The sequence below is a fragment of the Oryzias latipes genome, chromosome 10 (assembly GCF_053564925.1).
Source record: "Oryzias latipes strain Hd-rR chromosome 10, Olatipes_Hd-rR_3.1".
Lineage (NCBI taxonomy): Eukaryota > Metazoa > Chordata > Actinopteri > Beloniformes > Adrianichthyidae > Oryzias > Oryzias latipes.
In genome coordinates this window covers 27,976,791-27,995,186 of record NC_136246.1, presented here as the reverse complement: position 1 = coordinate 27,995,186, position 18,396 = coordinate 27,976,791, and the positions used below count along the sequence as shown (strand labels likewise).

General features: G+C 38.9%; 2 long non-coding RNA genes across 5 annotated transcripts in view; one reads left to right on the top strand and one right to left on the bottom strand.

Moving 5' to 3' along the window:
* The window catches only part of LOC144994924 (uncharacterized), a 591,488-nt gene extending 590,097 nt beyond the window's left edge, over positions 1-1,391 (top strand). For all 3 annotated transcript variants that reach the window (XR_013658647.1, XR_013658645.1, XR_013658646.1), the window contains exons 5-6: positions 261-524; positions 955-1,391. This is a non-coding gene — a long non-coding RNA (uncharacterized LOC144994924). The remainder of the gene's footprint in view (positions 1-260; positions 525-954) is intronic.
* LOC111947463 (uncharacterized) overlaps positions 1-18,396 on the bottom strand; it is a 152,021-nt gene that overhangs the window by 83,289 nt on the left and 50,336 nt on the right. The window lies entirely within an intron of this gene.

The following is an 18,396-nucleotide window of genomic DNA, read 5'->3' as shown; positions in this document are numbered from 1 at the left end:
AGAAACAGCACATTGTAATTTCTGCATCTATTGTTAAAGTATTTATTTGTAATACAGTGGAAATTAGTAGATTTGGTTAGAATGTTGATTTACGGTATGCGCCCCTAAATTTTCTGGTTGTGCCCCTAAAATTTTCAGTTAGGGGCCACTATGCTCCTAGTGAAAAAAGTTAGTCTGGAGCCCTGATACATAAAAGTGAATGATGTATTAAAAATAAATCTGACAATATAATATTTTTTTTTGCTTTTTTCCAAATACAGGATTGAGCTCCTCTGGTGTGATGTCTTCGTGAGTGTTACTGGTTTATATTACAACATCCTGCACTCTCCTGAGGACCAAGACTTGCTCAATATCAGTCACATCACGTATTCTGCTGCCATTACATTTTTCTACCACGCATTCAGGCCAGTTTGGATGTCTTTAGTGACGCGTGGGACAGCCATCCAATCAGGACGGAGCAAAGCATGACGCCAAATCAGCTGTGGCAGTTGGGCTTGACCCAGAACCCTGTTTCTGATCCCTGGGTAAATGCTTTATTTAATCTCACTGTACTGGACAACTGATTTGTGTGCAGTTTGACTAAAGTGGAAAGTATCAAGAAGAGTATCATGAAATCATAATGACTACAGTGAATTTTCATCGAAAATGAATGAAAAGGATTATTGTTGTGTGGTGCAAACAATTTCCCTAAATTGTTTGTTTGTAGGAAGAATAGCACATCTGCAAGTTCAAAATGCATCACAATGCATGGTATTATGAGCCATCATATGTACTAATCTCACTACTTTGTTAAGGTTCACTTATTTGCAAATTATAAACAGTTATGGAGATATGAGGTCTGCCTGCAAGCAACAATATAAGTTATTATTAGTCGGTCACTGTTCCTACATAATCTAAAACACAAAAAAAACAGTGCTGTTCATAAACAGTATCTTTTTTCTTTTTTTTTGTTAGGGTATGCTGGTTCCAGAGATTGAATGGGAGGAGAGTGGATCCATGACTGAACCTCATCCTGGGATCAATGTCCTGGTATGGGACAGTCCCCTTTTGGGTCCACAAATGTTGGAACTGCAAGACGACATCAACCCATTGTGGAATTCAGACCGTTTGGGAGTGGACCTACATCTTTACTGTCCAGTGTGTTTAGAACTTAATTTAGGCGACATAATTACATACAGAAGAAGAGAGACTGAGCGGGGCAAGACAGAGTTCAAATCAATACTGCTGTATTGTTCAAGGGACTTCATTGTATGTAAGGAAGTTATGAAAATTAGTTCCAGTTTAAATAAAATTCAAATCAGTAGAGATCCCACATTTGCTTAAATTTTGATGTTTTAATCTGTCCATGTTTTCACTGAATTTTACTCTGCAATAAAGGGTGAATGTTTGCACTTTGTTGTTCTATGACCATCTTTTGTTGTGTAGTATTTAACCAGCTATAAAACCCAGAGAGATGAGGATCTTTTTTGCAAGGGTGACCTGGCCAAGAGGTGTATATGTATATGGTTACAATATAAAATCAATGACATTTGAGTTATTAAAAAAATAAAATTAAGGTCAAGCAAAGTGACTTCGGGCTGAGCAGGGGAAGTGTATATTGGGCGTCTGTGATATGACAGTGAGATGAACTTGAGGTAATGTAGTCCCACTGCGTGGTACGGAGCAAAGTGATGGCAGTTTCTCCACAAAACCTGTGGAAGTTGAAGATTTTTCTCCTCCACCTTCATATGATCAAAACCGTGTCTGAGTGTTGAAATGACGCTAGCATGAAAGCTAAGAGAATAACGTACAAACAATCCCGAGTGAAACACTCATTTTAAATCTCATGACCAGTACAGAGTTCGATGGATTCAATGTCAACTGCATTCAACCAATGTTGCCTTGCTTCCAGGTCCACTGAAAAGTTGCACAAGCCAGTAATTTTTGACAACCGAAGGCAATAAACCGACAAGCCATGCTAAGGCTAACACGCTAACGACCGACTGGTACAGAATCAAATATGGGCGGGGCTTTTGCCACCTGCAGAAAGCGTAGAGAAAGTGTAAGGGGCCATACGATTGGCTAAAAGCGAACCCGCCTGCTTTCCCGATGAGTTTGATTGACAGATTCACTAGCCAATGGTGACATTAGTTGACCCGCTCCGTCAGATGAGTCTCAATATTCACCGTAGAAAAATCTCTCACACACACGGAGAGATTCACAAACGAGAACGGGATTTTGAATGCACAGTCTGCAGTTCGAATGATCTGTGAGTTCACATCACATGTGTACCTAAAAATCATGTTTGTGAAGCACCTACTGTGCATTTCTGATACATTTATTGTGAATTTCTAAAATGTTTTTGTGAAAAACAGTGTGCACATTTGTGAGAAACACTTATTGTGCATTTGTAAAACATTTAGTGTGCATTTGTGAAACACAATCTGTGTGTTTGTGAAACACAGGGTGTGTATTTCCGAATTTATTTTTCACGTTTGCATAAAATGACATTTGTGAATCGGAGCGTGTGCATTTGTAAAACCGGTTGTGTGCATTTCTGATTATTGAGACTGAATTAACTCCATAAAAAAAAGGCTTTTAGACTGCTTTTGAATTTTTCCAGTGTTCCAAGTTGTTGTGTCCTTTGAAATTAAAGTATGGACTTTACAAAACACAGTGCTTTAAGCCAGCACAACCTGTTATTGGGAGATTCTCGGTGATACCCTTTGGACATGACCCACTCCTGCAAAACTAAACTACAAATGAAAAAGTATCCCCCAAATAAAAGAGCATCCCTTGTTCTTCTTATTATGAGTCTAAGGCCAAATTTGAACTGCTTCTCTGCCTCTACGGCTTCTCCCTACCCATACATTTATCCCCTTAAGTGGAGAGACATGAACAAATAGTGTCTTTAAATTCATACGTTATTACCACTTGATGACACACAGAAAAAAATCAGGAAAATATTGAATATCGGTTTTACAACTTTAAAAGGCATCCAAAGACAAAACTTTAAGTAAAAACGTCTGCGCTTAAGAACACACCTACGTGAAGAAATGTGTGTCTCCACCACGCCACAAATGCAACGCATATCACCCTTAACCGGGGGGGTGGGACAGCCACAGTCCCTATAGCTCTTCCTTAAAATAAAACACCTTAAGATGCCACTACAGCTTCTAACTCTCCTAAATTGTAGCAATAGGGAGGAGCCAGAGGGAAGCAACTTGGACCCGGGCTTAGTTTATTACTTGCTTTCTTCTGACTTTTGTATATCAATAATAATTATTATATGAATTACTTATTTCTAATTCTAATGTTTAGAGATTGGAGCCTTAATTTAAAACTGTGCATTTCCCTTTAAAAATACCATTTTTTATTTTCTTCATTAAGTCATCTAATGTTTTGTGTATTAACCAGGTAAGGATGCAATAACCTGAAAACTGATTATTATTTTTTTCTTTTTTTTTTCTTGACGTTTTAACTTTTTATTTTTGTTATCCCCCAAAAACATAAAGGGTTAAGTTTTTTGTAGAGATAGATAAAATTAACATTTGCTCTTTGGAATACAATCTTTTTTTCAGCATCAAACCTGATAATGAAGCCTTTTGTATTTTTGGGACACCAGGATTGTGCTATCTTAGATGACCCCACCCTTACATTGACGTGTTTTCCCTACCGTGACAAAGGTGGATAAAGGTGGAAAGATTTCATGTAATCCATGGACACCAGTGAAGATCACAAATCATTGAAGAAAAAAGGTTCAGCGCACTGTTTAGTGGGTCTAGATGACCCAACTCCCAACATTAAAGTGCCAAGGATAGCACAAGAGTTACCCAGAATTTTGCTCATTTGACACTTCTGTTTCTCTGCTATAATGAAAAAAAGGTTCTTTAATAATAGAAGTGAGTAAAATGCTTACAAAATAAAAATTAAAAAAAAATCCAAGAAGATGGTTAAATATATATTTTCAAACAGGATCTTAAAGTTGTGTAGAATATAATTTACAATACACAGTACATACACATGTTTTTTTCTTTTTTTAACATTTATATCAGATCTTCAGAGATATTACAGTTTTATCTGGCAGTTGCTGTTGTCACTGGTGGGATGAAAACCCAAAACCATAACACTGAGATAAGTCTGGATTTGTGCTGCTGCAGCTTTTTTTATATGTTGAGAGGTTTTGGGAGATTTTCATAATGCAGGGTCAACTTGAAGTAGTTCACTTCAGGAATCCATTAAATAAAACACCAGATACAAAAGCAGGAAGAGAATTTTGGGCGTAAAGAGAGATTTAGGCGTGCTGACATTTTGAGTTAGACAAAGGAACAAAACAACTGAGAAAGACACCGTGCAATTCAATGACCATGTTGGGACACCTTTTCATGACATGTTTTTACTGCCATTTTAAATAAAAACAAAGGCATTCAAATTACAGTTGTCCTAATAAAAAATAATTATAAAACTCTCAATCAGCGCTTCACAAAGTGCATACTCTCCAGCTTTCTCTGCTAAAATAGTTTGGTTTGGAAAGTTTCCTGTCTCGCTTGATTGTGTACATATTTGATCAAGATAAAAATTTCATAAAAGAAGGAAATCATAAATCTTTAATATGTCTTTCATATCAATGCTTCAATGGAAACCAACAGAAATCTTTTGCAGATTATGTAAAGTTTAAATGGATAGCAGCAGCCCCGTCTTGTTTCATCGTTGTGCTTCTAACCAAGAGTACAAAGAGACAAAATGATGTGCTGCAATACAATGCTGTCTGGAAAAAAAGATCAGGGTAAAATGACTGAAATGTATGTCTTCCTACCACCGTCCTGTTCTATAAATGGCCTCACAGTAATGGGAAATGACCGTCTACAGTCAAATCAACCTGTCAGCGGTCTGTGTCCAAAGGAATCAAAGAGTGGCAGATCAAAAGCCATGAAAAATACATCTAAAAAGTTCATTTATGCAGCCTTTCGCAGTCAGTTAGAGGGGGCTTCAAAGCTTTGGCTGTACCTCTTTTCTTCAGAGATGCAGCAGCTCCAAACCATTAGTTGGATGACTGAAAACATATTTTACATGCCTGATTTATTTGAGAAGACTTATGCAAGAGTACTTGTAAAGTTTTTTTTCTGTCTCCTTTTTCAATGAGGACAGTGCCATAATGTATCATCCACAGTATTTTAAAGATCTTTTTTTTCTTTACATGAAAAGATCTGTTCTTGTGGCTTTGCGGTTAGAGGGTTTGTCAGACTGAATGCATTATTTTAAAATTAACTAATCAAGTTGTGAACTTTTAAAACTTTACCATCATAAACTCTTCATCCATTCATCCACTTTATCGTCAGTTAACCCTTGTGCTATCCTAGGCACTTTAACGTTGGGAGTTGGGTCATCTAGACCCACTAAACGGTGTGTTGAACCTTCGTTCTTCAATGATTTGTGATCTTCACTGGTATCCATGGATTACATGAAATCTTTCCACCTTTATCCTTGAACTCTGAAGCTGCATAAACACCAGACACATGTGGCACATTCAAGAACGTGCTATACGCGGTTTCATGAATGCACATCCAGCCGGAGCAGCAGGGAGGGGCTTCTTCCAGTGCGTGTCCACCTCCTTAAATTGGTGAAGTCCCATTGCACAAAGTCAAAGCGGTGCAAATCTTGTAAATCTTGCTTTACATCTCGATTCCAATATATGAAAGACTTGGTGTTTTATAATGAATGAACAATATGTCTGAGCAACACTTGCTACCATTCAGAAAAAGCACAATTTACTTGTTGGCTTGAACTTTTATTGCAATCAATGTTTGTGCCCAAACACTTTTTAATTGCCTTTGGCTGATTTCGACATCAAATCATCTGCCTCCATCTAACCTTTTCCTCTCCATCCCCCTTACTCACACCAACCACCCTTATGTCCTCCTTGACTATACATCCAAGAACCTTAAAATACATTATTCCACACCTACAGATATGTACTTGTTTTGATGGTTTGTCATCTGCTAGTAAATGTTAGTTATGCCCTCATGACATTACTGGGCTGCATGGTGGCGCAGTGGTTAGCGCTCTTGCCTCACAGCAAGAAGGCTGGTTTAAGTCCCGGCTGGGGGACATGAACCAGAACATCAATGGGGGACCTTTCTGCCTGGAGTTTGCATGTTCTCCCTGTGCATGCGTGGGTTTTTTCCGGGGACTCTGGCTTCCTCCCACTGTCCAAAAATATACTTCATATAGGTTCTAATTCGTCCCTAGGTGTGAATGTGAGAGTGCGTGGGTGTGTGATTGTGGACACTCTACCTGTCCAGGGTGCCCCCTGCCTTCGCTCCGGCAGCCCCATGACCCCGAAAGGGAATAAATGGAAGAAGATTAATGATGTGATAGTTGTGTAAAACAACAAGCTGTCTGTCCTGTGTGCAGTAGTTCCACGTTAATCTCTGGTATGTCTTCTGAAACAAGATACAGTTAATAGTTTACTTTGCCTTTTTTTGAGCAAACTTACAAATCATGTAAGACATTGCATAGTTGGAGCCCTAGAGTTAGCCCTATTATTTTAGTAATAAAACCAAATTGACCAGACTTTGGTCAGGCACATTAAGGAATATATTAGAGATAGAAGACTTTGTTTTACCAAATTGTAGGCCAAACAAACGTGTTTTTTTTTTGTTTTTTTTTTTTTGGGGGGGGGGGGGGGGGGGGGGTTAAGCATTGCTGTGTCTGTTTTGTTTGGACATTATTAATATGCAGGTTAATGTAGTAAGGTTTTGTGATTTCATGTAAGTTGTTAATTAAGGATTTGGCTACAAGGAAGACAAAACAAATAACAAGTCATGTCTAGTTATTTAGAATACAAACATGTATTGACATATTAACATATTTAATATTATTATTATTTTTTGCTTATAATCTAGCATTAACACATATTGTAAAATAATAATAATGTTTTGCTTTTTTTGTAAAAATTCGTAAAATCTCACTAAACTATGAATATCCACTTGGAAATGATAGTGTCTCCCAGTTTTAGTTCACATTTGTCAAAACTTTATTCATTATTATATCTCCATGCATAAGGGATCAAATCTGCTGGTTTTTAATTATGAGTCTGCCTCCCTAACCACCAGGCAAGTCTGAAGTCTGATGCATTAAACATATCCTGCAAGTCTAAAAAGCTGATGGAGAAAAAGTATTGATGGAAAGTTTCAGAATTAATTTTGTTGGAATCATTTTTAAGTATTTTTCATGTCTGTAAATGTGAACCTTGGTATGTGTGCATGAGCTTGGCTGAGAAACTAAAGGTTATATTTACCATTTGTCTGGCTTTTGGGAGTCACCTGGGACAGAAGTACGGACCTTCAGAATGCTGATGACAGTGCCGGTTTAGGTTTGTGTTTTCCAAAATCATAGGAAATAATTTTTCTTTTAAACAAACTACCAAGTTGATTGTTAGACTGAAAAAGATTCCAGATTACATGTTAGTGTGATTCACCCAGCTACCGATGTGTTGCGCCCCTCTCTCGAATTTTTTGACTCGTTATGTTTCAAAGACTACCTCAAAGAGGTGTGGGTGCAAGTGTCTTGCAGCAAAAGGCGGTGGTCACGTGCACGTTGGATCTGCTGTGTCGGAGCGGGGAATTGTGGGAAATAATCCCCAGTGCCAGCTCTGTTCGAAATTGGGTTGAGCACGGGTTTTTTCCTCTGCCTAATTCCTTTTCATGTGGCTGTTTTAGGTTGTTTCACTCTTAGTTGTTTCATCCTTTTTTTTGTTTTCTTTGCACCATAAGTGTGGAGAGGGGAGAGGATGAAGACATGGGTGCGATGTTCAGTGTTAGTTGTGTCAAAAATAAAAGTGCAAAATGCAGACTGCAGCAGGCATGTCAAAATAAAAGCTGAAAGTCTCCTCTTTGACTTAGCTAGTTACTTGTATGTAACACTGCGGGCACGGAAAATGCCGCCCCCTGTTATGTGCCGCCCTGGGCCAGCCCTCACCTCGCCCATATCAAAAACAGCCACTGGAAACAAGACAGTCTGTTTACATTTGGGTGAAACCCAGCTATGAAATGCTCTGTCTGATGTACACAGACCCCATTCCTGTTCCCTTTATCCATGTATGACCTCTGCTGTGCATGGTTGGTCTTCGTTTGCGACGATTGGCCAGGAAAACTTTTACAGTTGGTGAAGGTTGCACAGATGGCTTTTGTCATGTTTTAGTGCCAGGTGGCAAGCTAAACTGGTCCCTGTTTTTTGACAAACTCGGTTCACCAGGATTTAACTGATCAATTTACTCACCTTTGAGTGACAGAAGTAGCTCACTCTGAAGACTGCACTATTTAAGTTTTTGAACTGCAGAAGCCACCTGACTTTAGTGACATAACTATAATTAGGACCCTTGGAGTGATTAATTAGTGCCTAATGTGATGCACATTATTAATGGCTTGGACTCAACCAGTTGTTTCCAAAGATATTTAGTGATCCTGGGAGTTGGAGTGTGTTCAGTAATGTGCACGTGTCTTCACTAGCGAGGCTGCAGAAAATCCCTCTGATGAAAAAAATTAATTGACCAGAGGTGTAAATCCAGTAAAGCAAAAGTAGGTTCATAATATCTACTTAGCTGCATGTTTATATTAACATACCACTCATTTATCAGCTAAATTCCTATATAAGGGTCACCAGATATGCCTCTACTTTAAGACAAAATCCTCCTTATTGGCCTCACTAAGGTTACAAAGAGGAAGACTTAAAGAAGATATCCGAGGAATCTTTTTTTTTAATATAATCTCCCTAAACTAATTAGGATAAAATCAATGATTTATTCATTGGAAATCCACACATAATTCTTTGTAAGTTAAATCAAGTCTGATGTTTTTCGTCATTGGTTTAAATTAAGTGACATAAAAATCTGTCAGGTCACAAAATGGCTTTAAGATAATTCAAAACAACCACTCCAGAAACAGAACTAGATATTTACCGGTACATTCACATTTAGCAGATACTATGAATGAGAAATAAATCTTAAAAAAAACAAAAAAAAAAACAGGTCAGGGTCACACAGTGTGAAGTGTAAAAAATGTCTTTGCCAGGAAAGAAGGAACTTTTACCAACTGCAGGGAATTTTAAGTAAAATTATTTAATTCCATACTTGCATATTTTATATATATATATATATATATATATATATATATATATAATGTCATTTTTTGGCAGGTTTAAATGAAACAGCAGATTCTGATTATTCTGACATCAACATAAACAATGCAATTCTCTTTTATTTCTTATTCTTTTTACTTTTTAGCATCATGATACCTTAAGTTTGTTTGCTGTAGTCAATTTTTGACTTCATTTTTTTCTGAGCAACCCCACCCCCCATTTCCCTCCATGTTGCTGAGAGTTCAGAGCTGGCAGCTTGAGGCTCAACCATCCGATTTTTTTTCTGTCACAAATAACCTCATTTTCAAAGGGACTTGCGTTTCCTATGTCCTTCATCACTAAAAATATTATCACAAAACATGTTAAAACACCAAAAACAAAATTTTTATCTAAATAGGTCTTTGATTAGATTTACTGCTCTGTTGCAAATTCACCAGTTACATTTTTCTCTTTGCTGGTATCCTAGGTAAACCTGTCTCTATATTCTGGTACATGCGTTTAAAGTTTTCTTACTAAAAGAGTGTCACATCATAACAATGCTTGTTTAGCGCATATTTACAAAGCTTTCAAATATGCCTTTCTGTCAGCGACATCTTTAGCGTCAACGTATCATTCATGAAGATGATGGTACCATGTTAAATAAAATGGAATCAGTGGCCAGAAGTAAACATTAATCATCATCAACCAAGTTATTTTACTAAGGGGAAAGACCAACCTGAACGCTTAAACAACTGCTAAAATGATCAGACTGTGGTATTAGAGCAGTGTTTCCCAACCCTGGTCCTCAGGGCACAGGCACTGCATGTCTTCTATGTTGCCCTGTTTATGCATACCTGATCAAGCTTATCATCATGCTCTGTGAAAGCCTGACAACCACAGTCATCAAAGGCAGGTGTGTTTAAACAGAGGTTGGATGGACCTTGGAAGGCCAAGGTTGGGAAACAATGTTTGGGTGTGTTGAATCTTCTTGTCTAACTGTATTAGTTAGACACTTGTATTAGTACTAGGTAAGCTATAATCATATATCTGGCGGCCGTGGCGCAGTGGTAGGGTGGTCAACCTCTGATCGCAACCTCTGACCCCTGTGTCAAAGTGTTCTTGGGCAACACACTGAACCTCACCTTGCCTCTGAAGGAAGGTCGGTGCCAGTGTTCTGCAGCAGAGCTGCCACCAGCGTGAATGTGTCTGTGACTGGCTGAATGGGACTGCGACTCTAAAGTGCTTTGGGCCTTCGAGGAAGGTAGAAAAGCGCTGTACAAGTATTCGCCATTTACCATTTTACCATTTCCTGATCTTTCAGTTATCAACTTACTTAAAGTCTGGTTGTGGTGCAGAGGTAGAGCGGTCGACCTTCCCTATGTGTTGAAGTGTCCTTAGGCAAGACACTGAACATGGGTCAATGGGACTTCTTAGAAGTGCTTTGGGCCTAGAAGGTAGTAACACACTACACAGGTATACATCATTTACTAAATGCATCAGTAATCCATAAATTGATTTTAAATCCATACTCTTCATACACATTTTTTCATGTTTTATTTATAGAATGATCTATATGCTTCTATTTCCAAAAGCTTTCCTCTTCTCAATGAGCATTTTCAAACTACTTTAAGAAAATTCAATTATTCGATGCATTTTATTATCTCTGCACTGATCCAATCTAAGGAAACTGATAAAATATGCTTTTATTCCTCCTTCTTTTTCACTCTATTGGGAGATACATTAAAGCAAATATGCTGTAAATGTGTCCTAAAGCGGATCATATCTTGACAGAATTCCATTTCCATATGAAATTAAAACCTTTACCCTGTAATAGCCCTGAAATTGATAACAGGAACCAAAGTGAAATCTGGGTTTCTCCTCACTGCTGTGATTGTCTTGCTCTCCTGGGAGATTTAAAAAAATAAAAAATAATAAAACAATAGAGAGAGAGAGAGGGGCACTAGGTGTATTAAAGCCTGATTAGTTTTTCTGATGAGATTACAGCAAAAAGCTGAGTGTTTGGCTGGAGGTGAAATTAAAAATCCGCTGTGGAGGAGGAGGGAACGAGCAAATGAAGCAGAGCAAAGCAGAAAACGGATTAGCTGAAATGTCAATGTCAAAGGCCAGAAGGACATGGAAATGTAAAAACAAGCAACTTGCTGTAATAATGACTAATGTTTGAAGGAGAGCAGCTTTGCAGTGACTTCTGTATCACACATAACTCCAGAAATTACTCCTCTCCGATTCCAAGCTATAAATTAAACTTTGTTTGGTACAGCAGGGCTGCTGTCCTCTCCTTTAACCTCGCTGGTGGCATTAAAGTGAATTCAATAGGTTATAATAGGGTGTGATCACTTTTAAAAAGGGTGGTGTAAATACACCCAAAAGAAAATGTTCTCACTCCATGTAAAGAGGGTGAGCTCCCATTCATGTTTGAAAAATCCCATTTATAAAAACAAGCAAGGTACCTTATTGGCTTAACAATCTTCTTATTTAAGCTCACTGATGGAATCAGCCTTATTTGTGGCTTGTTTTTTTTAATTTTACAACTAGGATGGCTTTTTGTATAGCCTATCTAAAGTCCACTTTTCACAACATAGCAACCATCTTTTCATCCTCTTCAGCTGCTGGAGACAAAGACAGCCCCAACTCTAACCTGTACACCTACCTCTGTCCCTCTCAACAAAGACTCTTCAGCACAGATCCAGCCCAGAGTGTGCCCTGCTATAGTTTGAGCCTCCCGCCTTAGGGCTGGTGTTACTGAGGTGCGCACATTGTGCTTCAGGGATGAAAAACCCATCTTCAAAGACTGATTTGTTTGTTCCAGAGGCTCCTTCTCCAATCTCCATTTCATTGATAGTACTGCATTGGTTTAATGTGCACAATTCACTGCCCCTTTAGATCCTGCTGTTTCCACCTGTTCCAGATGATTCTCAGTTGAGACCCCCCAAATCCTTGTGCAACAACACATGCAAGCTCTTTGTGTGTACACACAATTTATCCTATTGTTTTAAAAAAATCTTCCTTAATTAGACCCCAAGTGAATTTATTAGAATGCGTTGCTGTTTTCACACTTTAACGCCAGAGCTTTTGCTCCTGGGTTGACATTCTTAAACTTCAACCAAAATTAATATAATTCCAGCGGATTTGGAGGCGCAGATATGCAACACTTTACAGCAGTGATGTCCCTACGCAGTCTACGTTAATCCGCTGATTCTGTTTCAGAGAAATTTCTGCTTTGTGCCAATATGCAACTTTTTTTGCTTGTAAAGTGTTTATAATCGGTGCAAAAGTGATTTGAAAAGTTGCTTTTCATATCAGAATCGTTGATAGAGAGTTTCTGTATGTCAAAGAGCATGTGTCATTTAGGTGTCACCTGCAACATCTCCGGTATTAAAGGGTTAAACTGGTGAAAACTCGCCCTATGATTTTCCTTTTTATGTTCAAGTTTAAGCAATTCTCCTTGCTGGTTCATTAATACAATGAATCAATAATAAAAATGAAACATTCATCTTTGATGTTTTGGTGATTATTTGTTTAATTATTCTTTTTTGAATGTATTTATCTGCAAGCAGCTCTCACAATGCCCTGCACAAAGCTGATTCACACTGATTCAAAGTAACTGAGCTGCTGACTTGTTCAGCCGCTGCGTGTTTGTGCTTCTGTGGACAATTTGTCAGAAAACTGTGGCTTAAACACACATTAATAAATGCTGATCAGGTGAATATGAGTAGCTGAAACTCAATTTGCAGACACACAAACATGCACTCATGCTATTTCAGCGTGCAGGAGCTGTATAGCTCTCATACAAACAAACAAACAGCCACATAAACTTTGTCCCACTGAATCAGCAGTATTCTCTGTGCAGGATAGTTGAGAGCAACAGTAAAGACCAGTAAAGCACTTCTTGATCTGATGACAACACTTTTTATAGATTTAAAGAGACATATTCATCATATCTAGTTTACTATTAACTCATTAGCAGGACTTTAATCTAAACATGTAGTCATAGAGCTCTAGTTAAGATGAATTGACTACTGTGGTAATACAATCCAAAATGCCACGTCCACACATCAATGTCAGGTCCTGAAATGTTAAAATAAGCAAATATGAACCTTTCACAAGCATTAAATATAACCAGGTGTTTTATCTAGACTTTAAGCAGTCTTCTGGACATTCAACAGGTTGATGCTGTTTGTTTAACATTCATTTTTCGTTGGGTTTTGATCCAGCGCATGCTGAATTTTCTGTACGGTTTTGATTAACTGAACCCTCTGCTAGTCAAAAAGCGAAGTCCCAGCATGAGCCGTGTTGTTAAATAATGGCCACTCTCGGGCCCAATTACACTAAACCTCAGCAAAGGTCTGTGTGTGATGTAATGGTTCTGCAGCATCACAAACAAAGGTTCACTTCTAATCAGGTGCTGAATATGAATGTGAGTTTTTTTTTTTTTATAGCACATTCCCAACAGGGCAGAGGACGCACCACCAGTCTGGATTGCTCTCTAATGAGAAGTTCCTCATAAGTATTTTCTGTATTTATCTCATTTATACATGACATTCTACAAAGGTGGTTGCTTCCATATTTTAAATAAAAGTCTTCTTGAATCTTCTTGTCTAACTGTATTATTTAGACACTTGTATTAGTACTAAAGGTAAGCTATATTGGGCGCCACGGCCGCCCAATATATGATTCACAGCGTGAATGTGTGTGTGACTGGCTGAATGGGACTGCGACTCTAAAGTGCTTTGGGTCTTCGAGGAAGGTAGAAAAGCGCTGTACAAGTAATGTTGAGAACATTCTTCTGTGCACCCAAGCTTTAAAAGTCTATTTTGGTTTGTTTTATTTTACCTGCTTGGAGTCACCATGGGAATCAGTTATTAAACTTTTTGTCAATTTAGCCCTCTGTTTTCTATTCAAAACATTCAAAGATGTTCTGGATTTGGGGCATAGAGGCAGGCAGAAGTGCATGCTCGGTGTGAGGCGCACTGTTGCACTAAAATTCTTAAAAATAGCAAAAGTGTGTCTCCACACAAAAGCATTTTAATTGCCGTTTGTTAGGGTTTTGCAGTAATCTGTCCAGAATAACAAATGGGTCTCGAATTTGTGCAAAAAACAGATTTCCACTGAAGGTTTTCTACTGGTGAAAAAATGAATGTCTGGAGCCCTTGTGGAGTGTCTGTCATCTACTATGCACAAGATTTGCAGTGTTTTGTGTAACATGAGCCATGCACCAGAGAGATGCTCGGGCCATTCAACAGCTGGTCAGCCCTGTTTCTACGAGGCAAACATAACTAAGGACACTGGGATGACATTGCTTCTTAATGCCTAAATCACAACCCAACCCAAAAAACAGACAGCACCCATACGGGTCAATTACCTGTCAGAATCAGACCAAGATTTTTTGAAAAAGGGTCACACCTGAGTCAGTTTAACACAGCAGAACTTTCTTTTACTTGTTGCGAGCATAAACTTAATTCTTTTGTAGTCTTTTGTCTGTAATCTTTCAAACATGCTTGATCATCTGTCTGATAAACAGGTCCGGATGATAACTTCAGAGGCGGCACAGGAGATTCGAAGGAAAAAGTGGCCATTCTACAATTCAGTTGCATCTGTTGCAGGATAGTGAATCATTGATCATGACCTCTTATCTCAACGCTAAGAACTGTACTGTTTTTTTGGGTCACTTTAGGAGAAGACGGGGTCTGAACTGAAGATGTGTATCACTCTGCTGCATGCTTGAAACTGATTGTATTAATTCTGTTTATTCTTTCAATTTAAATCAAAGACTTCTCCATTACTTTAAAAATCCCCTTTTAAAAACAAACAAACAATGACATTCATTTAAATTAACTGAGCAAAGCACAAGAAAACACCAGATTTTCACCAAGCCACAAATTACAATTACTCACTATATTTAAAGTAGGATACCAAATATGGTATTTCAATTCTGAGTACAGAATAGACATAAAGCACATTTTAAACAGATAGTGTATGCTACATGAACCCAAATGCAAAAACATCAAACGAAAAAGGAAAATACTATTTAAAAATGTATAAATTCTAAATCCAATAGTTCACTACATACCGGTATATACTTTTTTTTACTGATTATACCATCAAATATCACCGCTCCTCACTGTTTGGCTTCAAAATGTTTGTATATTTTGATGGCTCCATTTATGAACTTCTAAATTGTTTTCAGGTTTGTCTCCACATGCAATACATTAAATAAGACTTTGTGGATGATTAGCCTCAATGCACAGCGGCCGAGCACTCAGCGCCTAACTTATTGTTTTCAAACAAGAAAAACTCTTATCGTAATATTTATTGGCTTTTCTGAATTGGTTTTCACTCCGGCTAAAGCAGAGACTTCACTTTAATTACATGTAGAAAATGTGAGCAATTCTTGGGATCAATAGGAAGCAGATTCTTTCCGACCTGAAGATCAGAGTCTGTGATGCAGTGCTGCTTCAGGACTGTGCTGTCCTGTTGAAATGAACACTGAATTTCAGGTAAAAGACTGGTCTTTACCTGCAGTAAATCTTTTTTTTTTTTTTTTTTTTTTTTTTTTCTTTTTTTTTTTTTTTACCTTGTCCTGTCCAACAGCTGGGCAAACAGATGAGAGCTGAGGGCCTCTTGTGTTGGACATATTTTACTTTAACAAGAGGGGTTATTAATCTTCAGACAAACCAAAGGTATGTCTGAATAAACCCCTTTTGTAATTGAGGCCAAACTTTATTAATTTCAAACATGTTTGAAGATCTTTGGTGTTGGACCGGACGGAAAAGGAAAGAGGGGAAGAAGAGAGAGGGACGTTAGAAAGAGGGGGGGAAGGAGGGTGATAGTAGGAGGGGAAGGGGGATAAGACCATGAAGCAGCATAGAGCAACAAGTTTACTGGTTGTTAATCACCATGGTAAGGCTCAAATGCAGTACAAAAAGGGCGGAGCCTGTCCACACACACACCCAAGTGTCAAACACACCTGCTAGTTGCAAAAATGTCCATCTGTCGACATGTACACAAAACAGATAGTGCTCACACGCATACTTATGCCTTAAAACCAACTAGTGTGAAACATTTCAGTCATTCAGTCACGCAAACCGCCAGTGCAAAGGTGAGCCAACACCCGTGCTCAGGTGAGTGCTCATGTTCTTCTAATATGGATGGTGGAATGTGTAAAGAAGGAAGGAGAGCGCCCAGCCATCCCCACCCCAAGACCCCCACCGCAGCAGCAGCGGCAGCCGGAATCCCCCCCACGCCACACGGAAACCGGCAGGGAACAACCGCCGCCCGGGCGACCAAGCCCGCCACCCAGGCCAGGGCCAGCAGGACCGCCGCAAGGCCCCCCAGAGCCAGAGAGCAGGGAGGCACAGAGGGAAAGAGAGGGCCGCCCCAGCCCAACCAGGAGAACAGCCCCCCCGCCGCGCCGGGAGAGCCCAACGCAGGGCCCCACCGGAGAGGGACGCCCACAGCCCCAGACGAGCACCCCACCACCACCCAGGAGTTCCGGGCATCCCCCCGCCCCAACCCCAGGTACGAGCCAGGACCCCCCAAGGGAGACCCGCCCCGCACTCCAGGCAGCCATCCGCCCGGCCCACGGTTGGTCCAGGGAGGAGCAAGGCAGGGGCCCGCCGCCCCCGCCCAGGAGGGGGGAACCCCGGGGAAAAAAGAGGGCCCACAAGGGGTGTTGTAAATATGGCCCGACCAGTACCATTTACCTGCAGTAAATCTTTGACTTTCATGTCATTTCAGACCAAGCTTCACTGACAACTTTACTGGTATCACTGTAACCCATGAGCAGAGGTTTTCCTTCAATTTGACATATATTAAACCTGACTTACTTTTTTTTCCTAAACCCAGCTGAAAGGTTGACTCATCTAATCACAGAGCATGCATCCATTGTCGCATCTGCCCTTTTGAGATGAGCGTGTGTCCAGAAAAGTTGCGGCTGTTGACATATTGCTCCTCAGAAAACATAGCTTTAGGTTAATTTTTCTGGATGTAGTGAGAATATGACAACTGACAGCTACTTTCTAAGGAACCAGTCTATGAGGCTATATGGCTGACATGACACATAATTCTCATCATTGTGGAATTTGTCATGTTTTTATCTCATTTTCTCTCTTTTGTTGCTTCTTTTTCAACTGTTCATAAAAAGAATGTAATTGTCAAACTGAAAGGATGGGATTTTGAAACACAATCAGGACTACACATTAGTTCAATTTCATTTTTTTACAAAAATGCTTCATTCGGTTTGGGATCAGAGGAATGTTCTTAGCCAGTCCCAGCTGTCATTTAGTTTCCTATGGAGACAAATGAGCATGCATGCTCATGAAATTTTAACCTGAGACCAGTTATGAGTTCTGTACGGGCCTTTTCTGCAACTACAGTGTTTCTGCAGCTACCAAGCACATACCAAAAGTGAAAAAAATGTAATCATATTAATAAAACAACAGTTTAACACAAGATTATATTTTGAAATGTTAAAATATGGAAGGTTCAGTCATTTTATCGTTTTTTTAACTACTTTGATTTAAAAATCATTTTTGTTAGACTAAATGAGACTCTTAAGTGTTATATTTCTACCATGAATTAAACAAATTGTTGTTCAATCAATGTGTTAAACTAACTCTCACACTGTACTTCCGTCCTTATTAGTGCATTGCGTTACAGAACATTTTTTGCTTCCCTTGCACTTTTATGTATATTAAATTATAGTCAAATGATCCAAAATGTTTTTTTTAGGATTATAGAAATATGTTAAAAAAATGTTGTCAATGGTTTAAAGGGCATTCAAAAACCTCCTTCTGAAACCTTGCAGTTATAAAGATGACTCAAAACTGACAGACGCTTTAAAATCTGTAAATAAAACAGAAAAGAAAAACTTCCTGCCGAGGTGACAGATGTTTCGCTCTGTGAGCAAGCAACTTTGATCCCTTTCTTTAACTCTATCCACTTTGATTCTTTGACATCTCGATAAGAAGACCCATGGGGTGGGGGGTCCTTCATGTTAAGGCCAAAAGGTCATATGCTCCAATCTCCTTTTAATTCTGACTTGTAAATGTGTGTGCAGTATACTGCTCTGTGATGCCCTTTTTCTCAGAGTTATCGTATGTTTAGATATAGCTCTCCAGTGGGTATAGACATTATTAATGCTGTTTAATATAACAACAACACAGACTAGTTGGAATCCAGTCATTCTCTTAGTATTTCATGCCTGCTGTCATGCCAACAGAAATATTTTTTCGCTTTTTTAAGAGGCTGCAACATGCAGTTTTAAAAGTAAATCTGAATCTC